The sequence below is a fragment of the Lemur catta genome, chromosome 19 (assembly GCF_020740605.2).
Source record: "Lemur catta isolate mLemCat1 chromosome 19, mLemCat1.pri, whole genome shotgun sequence".
Classification (NCBI taxonomy): domain Eukaryota; kingdom Metazoa; phylum Chordata; class Mammalia; order Primates; family Lemuridae; genus Lemur; species Lemur catta.
In genome coordinates this window covers 25371088-25390567 of record NC_059146.1, presented here as the reverse complement: position 1 = coordinate 25390567, position 19480 = coordinate 25371088, and the positions used below count along the sequence as shown (strand labels likewise).

The following is a 19480-nucleotide window of genomic DNA, read 5'->3' as shown; positions in this document are numbered from 1 at the left end:
TTCACAGTATTGCAGGGAAAATGGACTTACATGACAGTACACAAATACTTTTTTTTTCTTTCTACTTTTAGTAGAGATGGGGCCTCACTCTTGCTCAGGCTGGTCTCGAGCTCCTGACCTCAAGCAATCCTCCCGCCTTGGCCTCCCAGAGTGCTAGGACATTACACAAATAAATTAAGAATAACTGGCTGGGCAAGGTGGTGCACACCTGTAATCCCAGCACCTTGGGAGACTGAGGCAGTAAGATCACTTGAGGCCAGGAGTTCAAGGTTTCAGTGAGCTATAGTCATGCCACTGCACTCTAGCCTGGGTGACAGAGCAAAGCCCTGTCTAAAAAAAAAAAATTACTGTAGTAAGTCCTGTGATTAAAAAAAAAAGTGCAGGATGCTTTGAATGTTGCATTGGTTATCTGTTGCTGGGTAACAAATCACAGCAATGCTTAGCAGTTTAAAACGATACACATTTATTATCTCACACAGTTTCCGTGGGTCAGTAATTTGGGAGCAACTTGGGGGGGTCTGGATTGGGATCTCTCATAGGTCTGTTGACAAGATGTTGGCCAGGGCTGCAGTCATTTGAAGGCTTGATTAGGGATGAAGGATCTGTGTCCCAGATGGCTCACTCCTGTGGTTGGCAGATTAACACTGGCTGTTGGCTGGAGACCTCCGTTCCTCAACATGTGGACCTTTCCACAAGGACATGTGAGTGTCCTCAATGTGACAGCTGTTTTCCCCCAGAGTGAGTGATACAAGAAAGGTCAAAGAGGAAGCTGCAACATCTTTTATGACCTTGCCCCAGATCTTTTCTGATCCTGTCATTCTCACAACACCCTACTGGTACACAGTTCAGCCCTGTGCAATGTATGGGGGGATGTGAATACCATGTGAGAATCACTGGGGACCATCTTGGAGTCTGGTTACTGCTTATAGCAGGGGCACCTGGCCTAGTTGAAAAATTAGGGACAGCTTCCCAGAGGGAGTGACATTAAAGCCAAGATCAGAAGAATGAGCAGAAATTAACTCCTGGGCTTAAGCCATCCTCCCACCTCAGCTTCCCAGAGTGCTAGGATTATAGGCCTGAGCCACCGAGCCTGGCCCCTTGAGATAGTCTTTATCTCAGACATGCAAACATGAACCCTGCTCTAGTTTGTTTGGGTCTGACAAAAAATTATTTCATCCTGGTATCTGCAACTTTCACACTGCTGTAACAGAATAGCTGAGACTGGATAATTTATAAAGAACAGAAATTTATTTTTCGTAGTTCTGGAACTGGGAAGTCCAAGATCAAGGCACCAGAAGGTTTAGGTGTCTGGTAAGAGCTGGTCTCCACTTCCAAGATGGTGCCTTGAATGCTGCATCCTCCACAGGGGAGGAGCAGTGTGTCCTCACATGGCAGAAGAGTAGAAGAGAATGAACCCACTCTCAAAAGCCCTTTTATAGTGGCTTTAAGCCATGCATGAGAGTGCAGCCCTGAGGACCTAAACACCTCCCACTAGTTCCCACCTCCCAAGACTATTGCACTGGGGATTAAATTTCAACATGAGTTTTGGAGGAGACAAAGCATTCAGACCCTCTGGAAGGCCGAGGCAGGAGGATCACTTGCAGTCAGGAGTTCAGGACCAGCCTGAGCAAGAGTGAGACCCCGTCTCTACTAAAAACAGAAAAAATTAGCCGGATGTGGTGGTGCTTGCCTGTAGTCCCAGCTACTGGGTAGGCTGAGGCAGGAAGATCGCCTGAGCCCAGGAGTTTGAAGTTGCTGTGAGTTAGGCTGACACCCTGGCACTCTACCCAGGGCGACAGAGTGAGACTCTGTCTCAACAACAACAACAACAACAACAACAACAACAACAACAACAACAACAGAAAACATTCAAACCATAGCAGGAGTACAGAGTTCCTGGGATAATGAAAAAGTTTTGAGTTCTGAAAATGGATACTGCTGATGGTTGCATGACATTATGAATATGCTTAATGCCACAGAACTGTACACTAAAAAGTGGTTAAAATCACAACTCTTATGTTATTTATATTTTACCACATTTTATCACATAACCAAAAGTTATGTGACTTATGTTTAAAAAAACCTTCACGACCCAGTAGTAGCTATCACCAATATAGTGCTTACTATGTTCCAGGCATTTTTCTATGTACTTTGCTAACTGAAACCTCCAAACAACCCTATAAGGTAGGTACTAATATTATCAACCCCATTTTACAGATGAGGAAATTGAGGTACAGAAAAGTGGAGTAACTTGCCCAAGGTCAAACAGCTTATAAGTGGTGGAGCTGAGATTCAAGGTCAGGCATTCTGGCTCCAGAGTCCATGCCTCTAGCTATTACACTAAGCTATACTGGAAGTGTGCAAGTATATAGAGAAGTCTGGGAGAAAAACACATATCTGGCAAGGCAAGTGGGATGGGGTTGGATTGTCCAAGGAGACTGCATCTTATCTGGAGTATTTTACATTTTTGCAAGGCCAAGAACTTCATGTATTTTTGTGTAATGAAAAATAAAAACAGGCCAGGCATGGTGGTGCATGGCTGTAGCCCCAGTTATTCTGGAAACTGAGATGGAACAATCACTTGAGGAGCTCGAGTTCAGCAATATAGCAAGACCTCCCCACCTCTAAAATAATAATAATATTATTAAAAGAAAAGAATAGATAAGACAATAGAAAAACAGGCAAAAGATTTGAGCAAGTAGTTCACAAAAATGCTACTCAAATAGCTAATATACATAGATATATATATGAAAAGATGCTCAACCTCGATCATTTGGGAAATGCAAATTAAAACCTCAATGGGATACCAACACATCACCATTGCAGTAGCCAAAATTAAATGATGGACAATACCAAGTGTTTGGGAAAATGTGGAGTAGGTGAAATTCTCATACATGTCTCATGGGACTGTAAATTGGTACATTCACTTAGGAGAACTGCTTGGGAAAGGTGAACACAAGCACAAGTTGTGACCATCGATTTCACCCTTAGGTACATACTTAGCAGAAATATATCCGTATGTTTACCAAAAGACATGTTCTAGACTTCATAGTGGCACTATTCTTAATAGTTAAAATGTAGAAACTACCTCGATACTCACCAATGGTAGAACAGGTAAATACATCGTAGTTCATCCATACACAACAACAGCGAGAATGAACGATCTACACCTACATCAGTAATGTGGATGAATTTCACAATGTTGGTCAAAAGTACCTAAGCGCCAAAGAGTACTTACAGTATGATGCCATTTGTATAAAGTATGAAAATAGGCAAAACTAATCTATGGTCATAGAAGGTAGGATAAAGGCTTCCCTTGTGGAGGGAGGGGAGTGACTGGGAGGGGACACTGGGTGGCTTCTGAGAGACTGGTCATGCCCTGTTTCTTTACCTGGGTGCCAGTTACAACCGTGTGTTCTGTTTGTGGATATTCATTGAGCTGATTTGTGCACTTTTCTGTATGTATGCTATATTTCAATTTGATAAAAGTTTATAAAAATAGAGAGGTTCCTCACGTATTCTTCCATCAAATATTTGGCGCGTGCACCCTAAGCACCTGGCCAGGCGCGGGGATTCTGCCGGGAATCCGAGCATCCCGCCTCCCGTTCCTTCCTGGTGATTGGCTGCCCTTTCGGCCAATGGCTGGAGAGTCCACCGCTCTTTGACAGCCCGGCGGCATCAGCGAGCTGCAGCTTCCTTAGTTCGGTTTGCAGGCGGCGCTGTGGGCTCACCGACTCCCGGGTCACCGCCGACCTGGTCCCCACCCTCTCTCTGATTCTTTCAAACTTTCAGGAATGGAGAAAGTACATCCCAGCACCCCCACACTCTTTGCAAAATTCTTTTGTGGATTTTTCTGCCTGTGCTTCTCTCCGATGTGGGTCCAGAACCCCATACCCCACCTGGTACCAACCCCAGCTCTCTGGTTGGTTTGACCTCCAGCTATTGGGGCCCCTAGGGCGATGCTTGGGAAATCCTGACAGCAGCCCAAGCTGGCAGTAGGCACTTCTCTCTGTCGGCTAATTGTTTACTCGGTTGTTTATTTATCCTGGAGTGGAGGCTAACCGGGTGCGCGGGGGTGGCTGCCCCCAGGGAAGCTTGCTTCCTGTGGTTGGCTTGCTCAGCTACCATCCGCCCTCTTGCGCACTGGAAAAAATTGCAGAGCTAGGAATGTCCTTCTTGACGGTTCCGTTCACGCAACAAACCCTGCCTGAGTCTCCGCCTTGCGCCTGGATCTACAAAACACTGCCTAAGCCCCTACCTTGTACCTGGATCTGTATGAGGGACATTGACCATGACTGAGACAGGGCCCTGCCACCACCGGACTCGCAGTGCGATAGAAAAGACCTATCACTAGATAGGGATAGGGTGACCAGGGCTTGAAGGGGAAACCCAAAGGAGCTGTGGGAGCCTACAGGAAGCACCTGATCCAGCCTGTGGGGTCAGGGAGGATCTCCTGGAAGAGAGGACATCTGAGCTAGGCTCTGAATGAAGGAGTTAGTCAGTGGACAAGGACTTTGTCTTTTTGGCTACCATGTCCTCAGTGCCTCCCATCATCTTTGTTTAGTATTGAATTCATTTATTTATTCATTAACAAGTGTTTATTGTGGGCCATTTGCCAGAATTTGGAACTAGCCAGAGTCCCTGCTTCAAAGAGCTCAGGCATAAAATGGTGACATCAAACACAGAACTTCAAACCCTGATGAAGTGTTATGAAGAAATGATAGGTGTGTAGTCACCTGACCCCAACCATCTTGGTTTAAATCTCAAATCTTCTATGTATTGTACTAGCTTTGTTACCTCTCTGTAGCTTATAATCTCCTCATAAGGTTGTTGTGAGGATTAAGTGAGTTAATATGTCTAAAGTGCCTTAGAATGTTGCCTGGCACAAAGTGTTCATTTTTATTAAAGAATGAGGGGTCAAGCCAAATCTGGGAGGCTACTCTAAGAAAGTGACTTCAAGCTGAGACTTGAAGGATAAGGCAGAGTTGATGGGCTCCAAAAAGGGGGGCACCTGAGTTCAGAGTGAGCCCAATCTTCCCTCTTCTTCAGGTGCTGCCAGCTCACAAATTTCCCAAGATTGGAAGGGCCTGGAACACTGCATAGGTGTTATAAAGAGATTAATTTAAAGCAGGGATATCCAGCATCCCCTCCCCACTTCCTGATGTTCCCTCAGGTGATCTCAGAAATCACTTACACACCGGAGTTTGCAATGACAGCCCATGCACTCGATTTGGCAGTCCACAGTGCTTAAAGAAAAGTTAAAAAAAAAATAGTAACATCTAAAAATCAGATTTCATGCATTAAAAGCGCTAAATTAAAAAGAAAGCCAATGGATATGACCTTTAATCAGAAAAGCTTTATTTAATGGGATAAATATTAACACTCGAGCCCATATACTTTTGTCAAGGATTATAGAGCGTTTAATATGTGCAAGGCATGATTTTCAGCTCTTTACAAGTATAACCTAATTCTCATAGCAATCCTATGAGGGTATGACATTACCCCACTTTATAGATAAAGAGACTGAGGAAAGAAATGTAAAATGCAATAGGAAGCATAGCTCTTATTCATGCATTCCACAAATAATGGCTTGGCGCCCGGAAAGCGCATCTTCCACGATCCGTACTTCCGGAAGAGTCCCAGAGGAACCCCTCCTCGGTACAGAGGAGTCAAGGCTTACAGCCGTGCCCTCTCCCATCACTACTATTTCCCCTCCAGGTGCCCAAAGTGACACTTGATTTGCAGCCCTTTGTACAATGCTGACTTGGAAGCCAGGGCTGCACGCAAGACCAGGCGGTCTTCCCTCTCTTCGGCGACCGCGGAACCAAGAACGAATAGATCAACTTGCGCGGTGCCTACAGATTTTCCCCAATGCCCGGGGAAAGGGCACGAGCTTTTCGGCCCGCCCCTTCTTCCGGGAGGACTAATTGCGAGGCTCGGATTGGGCTGAGGCGGGCCACGCCTCCTCGTGTCCCCGAATCAGCGCCCTCAGTAAGTGAGCTCCCTCCTTCTCAGCCCCTCCCCACCGCCCCACGTTACGTAGCCCCTTCACGCCTCCTCCGTTATCCTGGGGGCTGCGGCTCGCGCGGCAAACCCACCTCCCCTTGCCTCCCATTGGCTGGGCAGGTCCCGCGTGAGCGGGATCGCGCCCTTCGCCCCCGCCCCAAAGCCGGGCCATGCCTCTCCCCTCTCGCTTTCTCCAAGAGACGGCGCGAGGAGGCAGACGGGCTGCTAGTGGCGCGCGCAAGGACGCGCGCGCCTGCCGCGGGCCACTCCCTCCTCCTTGAGCCAGCCGCCGCGCCGGCTGGCAGTCCCTCCAGCGCACGCGCACTTGGCCACGCCGCTCCCTCTGCCCGTTCGCCGGTCACCTCGCGCTCGGTCTCGCGCCGCGGCAGCCGCAGTAGCGGCATTTTGGGGGCGCACGCGCACTGCACCCTCCCCGCCCCGTCCCCAGCCCTAGGCCTCGGCGGTGGCAGTGAGCCCCTTGGGAGCGCACGCGCTCTCTCTTCTCTCCACTGACCCGCGCTGGTCATCCCTTGGCATCGCGCGCTTAGGGGCCGTTATACCCCTGCAACGGTCCCGCGCCACGCACGCGCAGTAGCAAGGGGGCGCGCGCGCGGGAGCGGCCGTCGCAGGAAGGAGGCGCCGCCGCCGCCATTGCGAGGGAGGGAGGGAGGGAGGGAGCGAGCGAGGCTGGTCCGCCCTCCCCCTGGTTCCCGCCCCTCCCCCCTTCCCCTCCCCGCCCCCCGCCCCGAGGGAGAGCCGCGGCGCGGCGGGAGGAGGAGGTGGAGGAGGCGGAGGAGGGAGCCCGCGAGGGAGGGTCCGCCTGGCCCCCCGCCGCCGGAGCCGCCGCCGCCGCCGCCTCAGCCGCCGCTGGACTAGGAGCAGGGGAACATGGCGCCGGGGCCACCGTCGCTGCTGCTGGGATCCCGGAGGCCGGGGCCACGCTGAGGGCGCCCAGCTGGTGAGTGCGCGAGCTCGCGGGCCCCGGGCGGCGAGGCCGGGCGCCGCCCCGCTGCAGGGTCCAGGGGGAGGCGGGGACGGCGGGGCCCGGAGCCCGCGAACAATGGAGGAGTTGGAGGGGGAGGGGAAGGAGCGGCCCCCCAGCCCCCCGGGCCCCGCCGTCCCCATCGTTTCGCGCTTCGGCCCGGCCCGCGGGGCCCGCCTGCCCTTCGGACCTGCCCCTGCCCGCCCCAGCCCTGCTGTCCCCGCGTCTGCCCCCACCCTGGACCCTTTGGGATCTCGGTGTCTGCCTCGGTCTCCCCCACTTCAGCCACCGTGCTCCCAGTTTTATGTCCTCCTTCCCTCTTCCGCCCCTCTGCAGTGCTCTTGCTCCTCCTGGACTCTGCATTGCTCATGAGACCCACCTTCTCCTTAGTGACCCTTCTGCATCCCTTAATTCTGGCTCTCACTTTTGAGATCTGTGACCCTTCTGCTTCCTCTCTGATTCTGCTCTCACCACCCTTTGGATCTGTCTCTGGCCCCTTCTTTGACCTATCCACTGTGCTATTATTCCTATCTCAGAATCTATTGCACCTTCAGGAGCTGTCCCTTTAGGACCTGCGGTTCCACCTCCTTGGAGATCCATCTGAGACCCCCGTGCCCCCACATCTTCCCCTTGGACTTAATTCCACCTCCCTGTTGGGCCCTAATGCTCACATTGCTGTCCCTGCCCTCTCACAGAACCTGCTGCACCCCCCGGGATGCCCCCTTGGCTGGGTCTCTGCCCCATACATGCCCCAGTTCAGTCCTCTGCCCACTCTCAGACTTGGATGCCCTGGGCTTGCCTTCTCTTCTCCCCTTCTCTGCTCTTGCTCCCGTTTGTCATTCAGACCCTTTCCTCTCTTCCAGACCTTTCTGCCTCCCTGCTCTGCCCCTTGCCCGATCTCAGATCTTGCTGTGCTCCCCTAACCTGTTTGCTTTCTGACTCTGCCTTCCCGGGAAGCAATCTCCTCCCCCTTCTCTAACCCTGCAGGTCTCTCATTTCTGCCATTCACTTACCTAATCTCTCCGTAACTCAGTCTCCCCTCAGCCTTAGCTTTGCCTCAGTGTTCTCTTGGAGGTTTTTTTCTCCTCCCTACCTCCTTTTTGGCACTCCTCAGCTACTCCATTCCTTCCCCCTTCCTTAGGCTTGTCTCCCCTTCATTTCTCTGCCTAAAATCAGCTTCTTGCCTCCTCTTTGCTCCAAGTCCTCTCCTCCCATTTTGGCCCTTCTTAGACTTGCCCTTTACGTGGCTCTACCTCTGTTAACTCTCTGACCCATCACCCACCCCATTCCCATTCTGCATCTCATAGACCTGCCCCCAGATGCTTTTTGCACCTGCGCTTTCCCTCATTGGTGGATTCTGCCTCCATCCTCTTTATTTAGTGTTTTCCTCCCCTGCGCTGCCCCTTTTGGAGCTGTCTACTTGCCTGCACATTTTTGGACCCATTTTAAAATTTCCTATTGCTGTCCGTTCTTGGAGTGATCCTCTTTAGCACTGGTGTTCTTATAACTGTGTCCCAATTCTGTTCCTTCTCAATCCTAAGCTTTCCACATGACATTCTCTGCCCCCACCATTTTGATTCCACTCTCACCCTTCACTCTCCTTTCTTGTATTTGTCTTCCCTCCATTACCCTGTTGCTTACCTCATTTGAGTTCTCGTTCTCCCCAATTCTGGCATTAAGAAGTCTTCTTAATCATTCCTTCCTATGTGTTCCCCCCCTTCCTTTTGGAGCTGCGTCAGTTCTTTGATAGATTCTCACTCCTTTTTGGTATCCTTCTCCCAATTCTTTACCTCCTTGACTTGCTTTCTTCTTCACTTTTTTTTTCTTTCTCCTTGTATCGTGCCAGGCTCTTTCTCTTCCCATTTAGTTCCTATCAGACCTACTTCTCCCAGCTCCCCACCCGTGGTCCACCTATTCCTCACTGAGTGCTTCTTCCCCTTTTCAGGCATGTCTGTCTTTATTTTCCAGCCCTCAGCTTCAGGGGTGCAGGAGTTAGATTGGACCTTACATTCTCCATGCTCTGAGACCACACATTCGCTGTCTCAGCCCTGACCCTCAGGGTTTTATCCCCAGGGATGCTATGAGATCTGGGTATATAGGCAGGGATGGGTTGGTTGGTTACTGATCTCTGGAGTCGGGGAATGTCTCCCCCACTTGTCTCATTTGTACCAAGGTTAGAGGTGGTGGATAGATCTCTTTCCATCGCCCCATTTCCTTTCCTATGCTCTACTTGCTCTCCCTCATTCAGATCTCTGGGCTTTGCAGCTGTGTGTCCTTCTGAAAAGGGGAATGCAGCTGTTCACAGATCTTTACTCTCTTTCTCACTTTCCCTCCCTCTTGAACTGTTGCACGGAGACAATTGTACTCTCTCCCCCCTTCCACCTCCAAGCTATCACCCCTTGGGAGAACTTAGGAGTGTGCTTTTTTGTTTTTTTCCAGCTGACAAGTCATATTTATGTTTTAACCCTAGCTGGGGAAATGCCAGTTCTCAAGTTCTCCCTGATCCCACCAGGGGTTATGGCCACACTTGGTGTTTACTGCTCTGGGCCTACAGAAGTCTTGCCTTCTCTGATGGCCTCTGGTTTGTAGTGTGACCTTGGGGGAGGAGCTCTGGGAGGATGGGCTTATTTCTTTTTCACCTCTGACCCCGGGAAGGCTCCAGCTTCCTAGTCTTCAAAATGGTGAGGGCCTGGGTTTGGAACGCACTTTGCGGTTGTTTGTTGAAAGAGAGAGTGCCAAGTGTCACTCAGATTTCTGCCCTCTGGTATTGCAAGCACTCCCCGCCACAGGAGCAGAGTGTCTCTGGGCAGATCCACACTGGATTCTGGGGGCTCATTGGTGTACAAGGGATGTGTGGGTGGGCCCTGACATTCCCCAAGTCTTTTGAGTGACCTGATTTGGTAGAGTTAGAAAGGAGTGCCAGGAACTGGCTGATGTGATTGGATTTTTAGTCTTATTATCTGAGAAATGTGCCTTAGCTACCTTTCCCTCAGCTGTTTTTTTCAATGATTCTGTGGTTGGGGTAGGGTTTAGGAAATTTATTCGGACGTAAAGGTGAGTTTTGCAGAAAAGGCATCCAGCCATTTTCCTTCCTTGGCTTGGGAGAGGGAACCTTTTGCATGTTCTAGGTTTATTTATTTTATTTCTTAAGTAAATGAAAAGCCTGATTTTTTTTTTCTCCCATAGCCTAGGGCAATTGCATGTTAAAGCAGCCATCCAGCTGTGAAGGAGCATTTACTGGAAGGACTTTCTTAACTGAGCTATGATCAAACTTTGTTTATTTCAGCACTTTTATTTAGAAATAGTTCTGTGTGAACACATTTGAAATAAAAAACGTTCACTGTCATTCTACAGAGTTGGACCATTGACTCATCAAATGTTAGGGCATTTGTATGTGAGACAGTGAACGGGGCTGGATAGTAGATCCTTATGGTTCCTTTCACTCTTACACTTTTTTAGGACTTTACCTTTTATTACAAGAAGGGTCTGGTAATTTTAATGATGGCATGGGTTTTTACTTATCAATATTGACTTAAAGAATTTTGGTTCCTTTCCATTGGTGAATCTTTGGCCTGGTTTATCATGATTAACTCTCTGAATTTATTTTAGAGTTTGTGTTTCTATGGTGGTATAAATAGTTGTTTTGTTTTTTATTCTTAATGTGAAAGTGACAGCTAATTAAAGATGAAAACAACTGTTTATGCAGTATTGTTAGATTTGTGTTCCAGAGTTTTAATATCACTGACAGTATAAAAAGTTTCTGCATACCCAGAGCCTGAGTTTACATAGTAGGAAGAGAGGAGACAGAAGAATAAAGAGTTGATTTTTCTTCCTAAACTGGTAACTAACGTTCCAAAGACTGTCAGATTTCTCTGATGGTAGCATCATTGTCCATCCCAGCATTGACATTTGTTTTCATGACAGAATTGGCTGCTACAGAAATGTGAGGTGGTAGCCTTGGCCTTCTGGAACAATTAATGTGCCAGTTGGCGTGGGGTGTGGAGCAGGAGATGGTGATAGACGATGGTTTTCAACCTAGTGAAATGTCTTCGGGGGCTCTTACCCGGCCTGAAAAATCTTTGTGAAGACTTTTAGAAATTGGCCTGATCAAAGTTCCTCTCTTCCTTTCTGCTCATTCTTTTTTTTTTTTTTTTTAACTAACTTTTCTTTTTGGCTGTGTCCCCCATCTCCCTCACCTGCTCCCTGTTTTTCTTGGCATGATGAAAGCTGAAGCATTTAGAGCAGTAACAATCAGAAAATAATCATTCTTGTTGATACCAGACAAATGGAAGAAGTCCACATGCAGATCCATGAGCTTGATGGTGACTTTTGGCAAAGGATAGTCTGGGAGGGGTGAAAATTGTACAGGTGACAGTAAACTACAGCCTTATAGGTGTGTCTTTGGTCAATCTGTGTGTGATAAGGTAATGCATCAGGTCAGTACAGGTGGAAATTGAAAAGGTGGGAGCAGTTGTCTATCTCCATCTAGTCTGGTCTGCTTTCCCATCTTTGGTCTGCCGTGGTCTTCCGAGAGGTGTTAGGCTACTTGGAGGGTCTTGCTGTGATCTGCTGTGACTATTGTCATTCAATACCTGGCAGTCTAAACAGTGTCTTAATTTACCCAGTGTGACAATTTGATTGATCATCTAGTCTAGTTGTTTTAGGAGTTCTTTCTCACAATATGTAAAACAGATGAAATTGAGATTCTTTGCATGAAGAGGGAAGGTGACTAGCAGAAATACCTCCTTTGACCCCTTGAGTTTGGTGGAACTCAGTTTGAAAGTAAGTGCCTAGTCTAGCTTCCTCGTTTACAGATAGGAGAATGGAAGGCTTGCATGGGGCATTGGGACAGTCTTCCTGCCATAGTAGAAGAGTACTGGACATAAGGACAAGGGACCTCCCTTCAATCTAGGCCTTGTGCTAATTAGTTGGGACCTTGAACAAATTTTGTCACCTCTCTGAGCTTCGCTTTCTTAGTCTGAAGTCTGGTGTGCTGTCAGGTCTGGTTGTAGATTCTTCTTGTCCTGGGTCACTTGCCACGTTAGAGCTGAGGCTAAGACTGGGTTCCTGGTGCTGCTTCTAGGTTCCCTTCCTTACTCCCCAACCCGTGAACTGCCTCTCATCAAGTCCTGTAACCCAGAATTAGGGTAGGGGCCCTTTCCCTGGGAGATGCAATAAAATGAACTAGATTACTACCTTTGTTGTATACTGTTTCAAATATAAAATAAACACTGTTTTTCAGCCATTCACATGAAAATTAGTTTATAATTTCGGGGGATGGTGCTATCCACATTATATTAGGTATATAACTAAAACCATACACCTCTTTTAAAAACAATATGGAATTTTTCAAGCTGAGTCATTGTTGACCTAGGCTCTCAAATAGCAATGGTCTGAATAGCACTTGAATTGCTGGTATTAAGAAATGCAAACAAATCATTCATGTTCATCTTCCCAAAAGTTTATTTCTGTTTAACTTTTGTTAAAATGCTTTATCAGGCCTCATCTGTGAAGAATTCTTGAAAATAACTTTTGGCATCTGTCAGTCAAATTTTCATTTGTTTGCTTCCCTAATGTTGAGAAACACCATTAAGTTGATATATTAGCAGAGAACCAGGTCCTTTCAACCCCCAAAGCATCATCACAGGAAAGTAGTATTTATTTTAGTTGAAAATAGCCAGACTTGCCTATCTCCTTCATCTTCCTTTATTGAAACTAACATTTTCATCTTATGAAATTTGCAGCGGTTGTGACTGTTGCATTATATATCTGTAGGTGTTTCATACTTATTTTGTTCTCCTAGTATCTCTGCATTCTGATTTGGAAGATGTCCTCTTCTTGATCACTGTAGTAAAATGGTAATTGAATCTGATGAACAATTGAGAGACAGCTTCCTATGGTGTAAAGAATGTTGAAGAAACCTGGGTCCTCACCTTGACTCTGCCATTTTATTAGCTGTGTGAGTGGCTAAATCATTTTCACTTCTCTGGACTGTAGTTTCTTCATTTGAAAAATGAAGGTATTGTACTAGTTGGTTTCTATTCTGCCTTATTTTATAACTAATAATACTTGATTACCTTCTTTCTCGAGGTGGTAAACTCTTTGAGGATGGGACTCTCTCCTATCATCTTTTATTTCCCACTAAACGTAGCAAAATACCTTGTGCTAGGTAGGCCCCTACTACATCCATGTTGATTGACGATAAACAGGTGCCAAAGTATTTATTTATTTATTGAGCTGTGTGTACCAACTGTAATGGCCATTCTTAGGCTTTAAACTCTTAGAGGGCATCCTCTCCTTGTCAGCGTTTAATCTGCATACTTTCAGCATTGTAAGTTTCTTGACCAGGATAACACAGTTCATAAGTGATAGGGCAATGTTGTGAACCCAGGTCTGTCTGATTTCAGAATTTGTTTATTTTATTAGGCTGCCTTTCCTCTCTAGGATATAAGAATAAGCTATAGTTCATCCCCTTAAGGAATTTATAGGGAGTTATAAACAATTAACTCTATAATATAGGGTGGAGGGGAGTAAATGTTGAATATTCTGATTAATATTTGGTTCCTTGGGAGACAGTCCCGTATTAATAGTCTTAAAGGTTTTCATATTCAGAGACTGAGCACACAGTAGGTTCCATATCACAGTATTTTGAAAAGAATCCGCAGTAACAAATATCAGCTTGTCTTTCTAGCCATCATGTTAGAAAAGTTGAGCATTTTAGTTCTGACCTGGATTCAAACCCAGGTATAACTTAAGACTGTGTAAGTCAACTAGTCTAACAGAAAGAAGATGGAAATGTTTGGTCGTGTAACGACTCCTTAAGTCTGTATTTTCTTGGGCAAATAAAAAAGTATTTGGGTAGCTCCTAATTGAGAGATTTTCTTCTGAAAAAACTCTTTAGGCAACTAGAAATTATACCTAGAATATGTACAGCTAGAATTTGTCAATTTACAATTAAAAAATGAAAATCAAAGAAAAAAATGAGACCGGGCATGGTGGCTAATGCCTGTAATCCTAGCACTCTGGGAGAATGAGGCAGGAGGATTGCTTGAGGCCAGGAGCTTGCCACTAGCCTGGACAACAAAACAAGACCTTGTCTCTACAAAAAATAAAATAATTAGCTGGGCATGGTGGTGCCTGTCTGTAGTCCCAGCTACTGGGGAGGCTGAGGCAGGAGGATCGCTTGAGCCCAGGAGTTTGAGGTTGCAGTGAGCTATGATGATGATGCCACTGCCCTCTATCCTAGGCAACAGAGCAAGACTCTGACTCTGTCTCAAAAAGAAAAAAATAAAAGTATAGTTAGAAGCATACTTTGCTCCTTGAGTTGTATGGAGCTCACTGTAACACTTTACTTTTTGAATTGCAGTTTTTAAAAAAATGTTAGGGTGAAAGTATGTTGGCCAGTTAAAGATAATAGCCTCCTGAAGTGTAAAAAATTAAAAGAAATATGTAGTTACATTGTACTTTTTCCCTATCTCCATTTAAAAGAAAGGTCAAAATTGTGGCTTTATCTCTTGCAGCCTGCACTACTTAGGAATAAGACAAAGGAAAATGATTACCATTAATTGCCATGGGCAATTAAAAAGGGTTCTTTGTTCAGTAACAAATTGATTGTGTACAAATGAAAGTCAGCACTGCATTAATACAAGACTTTTAGATCCTTGAAATCTGTATCTTGTGCTAGAGTGGCTTTCACTTCAAGAGAATTATTTCACTGAGAATAGTGTACGTAAATGCTTACTGATAAAAAGTATCACTAAGTCTTTACTTTTTAAAAATTGCCTATTAAGTTTGTAGGTGGAGGCTGGTGGATGCTACTTTTGTGATAACTTTTTTGGGTTTTTTTTTGCTTTTTGTTTTTTTTTTTTTTTGAGGCAGAGTCTCACTTTGTTGCCCAGGCTAGAGTGAGTGCCGTGGCGTCAGCCTAGCTCACAGCAACCTCAAACTCCTGGGCTCAAGCAATCCTCCTGCCTCAGCCTCCTGAGTAGATGGGACTACAGGCATGCGCCACCATGCCCGGCTAATTTTTTCTCTATATATTTTTAGTTGTCCAGATAATTTTTTTTATTTCTGTTTTTAGTAGAGACGGGGTCTCGCTCAGGCTGGTCTTGAACTCCTGACCTCGAGCGATCCTCCCGCCTCGGCCTCCCAGAGGGCTAGGATTACAGGCGTGAGCCACCACGCCCGGCCTATGATAACTTTTTTAATGGCCTGAAATCTCTGTCTACTTTTTTAATACTGCTGACACATATAAGAAATATCCTCCTCTGATTGGTCAGTCAGTTGAGGAATGCAGTTAAAACCTTTGATAAATGAAGAAAGAGAGGGAAAAGGCCTGACTGCTTCTGGAGTGGGTCTTGGCTATTGGCATGTGCCAGTACTAGTCAGTCAGCCACAAAGGCTTAAAAAATGACAGTGTTAGCTAAAGTAGTTATGATGTGATGTTACATGTGTATACATATTTTCTTGTGTACGAATCCTATTTATTTATTTATTTATTCATTCATTCTTAGAGACGGGGTCTCGCTCTTGCTCAGACTGGTCTTGAACTCCTGAGCTCAAACGATCCGCCTGCCTCGGCCTCCCAGAGTGCTAGGATTACAGGCATGAGCCACTGCGCCCGGCCATGAATCCTCTTTTTAAGTTTTTTCTTTTTATTTAGTTTTTTCTCATGAAGGTACAATCTACGTGTAGAAAAAGTACATAGATCGTAAGTGTATTTTTGATTTTTTTTATATTTCTGAATTTTTTGCATGTTGTACAGACCCCTTTTTCATATGATGGAGCATAAATTCCTTTTCCACATCATTTTTAATAAATTAGAAATTATTTGGGAGTCTAAGACACTTCAGTTATGACCTTATATTTAATATACAAATGTGAAGATGCAGGAGATTTCTAACTTTTCGAAGCCTGTGCAAGGTCACATACCTGATAAAGAATGGGATAACAGTGAATGGGATGTCAGTTACCACAGGTGTGAAAGCATATTTTAACTACAGATCTTTCCTACTTGTGTTGTAATTCCAGATTATTTTGGTCTCTGTTTGCTGGGAATTAAAAGGAAATAGATAGTGGTCACTGCTGGTGAGAGTGCAATGGGACTGATATTCAAACTGCTGTCAGGCCCACAAACCGGTGTGAACTTTCTGGAAAGCAATTTAGCAGTGTTTTAAGAGACATAAAATTATTGGTCTAATTATAGGAATCTATATGGACCGAGAAATAGAGATGCAAATGAAGATTGTGGACAAAGATGTTAACTATAGCGATGTTTATAAATTACAAAAAAAAAAAAAAGAAAGAAAACCTAAATGTTTTAACCTTGGGGAATGGTTGCTTTATGGAAAAGTATGGAGTCATTAAAAAAGTATGTTTTCGAGAATACTTGACATGGGAAAGTGCACACAAAATAAAATTAAGTATGGGAAAAAGCAGGATATAGAACTATAAACAGTATGAGTCCAGTTATTTTAAAATATATATGGGAAAAAGTGGAAGAAGTATGCTGAAGTGCTATTAGTAGTTATTTCTATGTAATAGGATTATGGGTGATTAAAAATTGTTTTTGAGTTTTCCCAAGTTTTCTCCAATGATTTTACTATTTTTGATTCAGGAAAAAGGGTTATTTTTTGGTTTATTTTGCAGTGTGATTGTATTGTGTTTAGTTTTTCTTATAAACATATGAAGGAAAAATTGAGCTGAAAAGCAAGAAATTAGTCATAATGAAATCTGTTGGACTTTAGTACCTTTGAAGATAAGGCACCTTTTCTTAGAGAACAGTCTAATTATTAGTAACATTACTGATTAATAACAGTAATCTGCTTATTGCTTATCAGAAGACTACTGAGTGTTACCTCATATTCTTACAATAACCCTCTGAGGTAGGTGGTATTTTCATTTTCTAGATGGGGAACTGAGGCACCAGAGAGAGGACTTGCCCAAGGCCACATGGCTAACAGGTCCCCAGGGCAGTCTTGCCCAGAGCCTCTGCCCTCTACTGCCTTCTCCAGTATGCCTTACACTTTCCAGAATGCTTTCGCACAGCACCCCAGAGATGAAGAGAACTGAAGTGGACTGCATGGTTGATAGCTGGAGCTGAACCCTCAGTTCTTTTTTCAGCAGGGTGCTCTTTGCTCTTCTACCCCCGACCAGTGTGCTTATTTTAAGAGAAAGGAGCCATATGGTCAAAGTCAGGAATGGCCATGAAGTTAGTTATGTGTTCCTTTTTATGGGCCAAAAACCTTTTAATAAGATTTAAATAATTTTATGTATTTAATATTTAATCTACTTAATTTTATTTAAATATTTAAGTAATTTAAGTAACAAAGGTCCATTAAGTGGAAGAGGGAACAAATTAGTTCTTTGTAGCTCCAGAGGATAGAGGGAGACAGGTTTTATTTCTCTTCCTCCCCATTCAGCCAATGTTTGGGTGTCTACACTGTTCAAAGTACCAATTACACAAAACATGCCTCCTCATCTCTCAGAGAGTTTTTACAGCATTTATAAAACAAAAGCAATTCTTCTCTTACAGGTAATACAAGGAACACCCTGTTTCTGTAGCAGAAAGTAAAAATTTTAGAAGGCTAGTGGCCTGATTTCCCGCCCCTCGATCTTATCTTTAAGAATTAAGTATGACTAAACATTTCAATGCAAGAATGCATTGACTATGAAGACAGATTTCATCTTATTATGAGAAAGAACTTTTGAAGAAAGTGGTCCAAGCTCATGTTTTGTCTTGAATAGGGAATAATTTGGAGATTTTAAAGTTTTTTGCTTTTATTGTTGTTAACAAGATACTTGCATACACACATCTCTATTTATTTACTGATCATTCTTTCTCTTGTGGGAGAGAGTACCAGAAGACTTGCAGTGCAAGAGGGTTTACATTCAGGCATCAGGAAGCAATCATGAAATAAGGAGTTTTGGAAGCTCTTTGAGATTTTTGTTCATCCATTTATTCTGTGACGTCACCTAGAACAAGGCTTGACAGGTCAGTAGGAGCACAATATTTGTTGAATAAAGGTATGAGTTTTTGAATGAGAGAAACCTGGAAAAGATGAAGTCTCTGGAGTCTTTCAGTCTTTATACTCTTGGGATTCCTCAAGTGATGTGGAGGAAAGAAGCTTTTTGCTGTTACTTTTCATTTGCTTCATACCTACTTTGTGACCTAGGACAAGTCATTTATTCTTATTTTGAGTTCTCTTGTCTATAAAATGGGATTAAATGCCTACTCTGGCTGCTATGAAGTCTTTTTTATTTTTTGAGAACTAAAGTTGAAGTTGGAACACTTTTGAGTTTGTTGGGAGAGTGAGAACAATTTGTTTAATTAAAATGTTCAGGTAAGTGAGCATGATAGAGTGCTACAAGGCAGCGTGATGAAATTTTGGATCAGTAGAGCAACACATGCTATTGATTTGTTATCTCTTGGTCTTTGTACAGCTTGTAATTTGCCCCAGGTAGCAGTCAGTCAGTTTGAGGGTTATATCAGTAAGTGTCTCACACATCTAAATGTTAATTCCAGGTCATTGGCCAAATAGCAGTTGTTGAGGTTTGTTTGGTATTCCCAATGTTAGAGGACTGAGGCCTCAGTTACTCTTTCTCTCATCATGACACGTGGCCTGGGTCTCTCTTAACCAACTCCACCCTCAGACAAGGCACTTAAACTTTTGATGCCACAGGCACCTCATCTATAGAAAGGGGGAATACGGTAGTGTCTACTCATAGGGTCACTGTGCAAATTAAAATAATGTATTTAAGGAGCTTTAAATAATGCCTGGGTCATGATAAGTACTTAATAAATGTCATTATTAGTGCTGTGGTACCTGGATTTGCCTTTTATAGACCAGCTAAAGACTGTGGTGGTAGGAAAACAAGGCATACCTTGGAGATAGCGTGGGCTTGGTTCCAGACCACGGCAATAAAGTGAATATTGCAATGAAGTGAGTCGCATGCATTTTTGTTTCCCAGTGCATATAAAAGTTATGTTTACAGTATACTGTAGTTCTTTAAGTGTGCAGTAGCATTATGTCTAAAGAATGTACATACCTTAATTTAAAAATATTTTATTGCTTAAAAAAAAAGCTAACAATCATTGAGCCTTCAGAGAATTGTAATCTTGTTGCTGGTGGAAGGTCTTGCCTTGATGTTGCTGGCTGCTGACTGATCAGGGTGGTGGTTGCTGAAGGTTGGGGTGGCTGTGGCAATTTCTTAAAATAAGACAACAGTGCTGTATCCATTGACTCTTCCTTTCATGAAAGATTTCTCTGGAGCATGTGATGCTGTTTGATAGCATTTTACCCACAGTAGGACTTCTTTCAAAACTGGAGTCAATCCTCTCAAACCTTCCCACTGCTTTATCATCAAAGTTGATGTAATATTCTAAATCCTCTGTTATTTCAACAATGTTCAATGCATCTTCACCAGGAGTAGATTTCATCTCAAGAAATCACTTTTATTCATCCATAAGGAGCAACTCCTCATGTGTTCAAG

At 44.5% G+C, this 19480-nt stretch overlaps 1 protein-coding gene across 1 annotated transcript in view; it reads left to right on the top strand.

Moving 5' to 3' along the window:
• Positions 1 to 6834: 6834 nt before the first annotated feature.
• ARHGAP35 (Rho GTPase activating protein 35) overlaps positions 6835 to 19480 on the top strand; it is a 113009-nt gene continuing 100363 nt past the window's right edge. The window contains exon 1 of the mRNA XM_045531335.1: positions 6835 to 6964. The gene's annotated coding sequence lies outside the window, so the exon portion shown is untranslated. The remainder of the gene's footprint in view (positions 6965 to 19480) is intronic.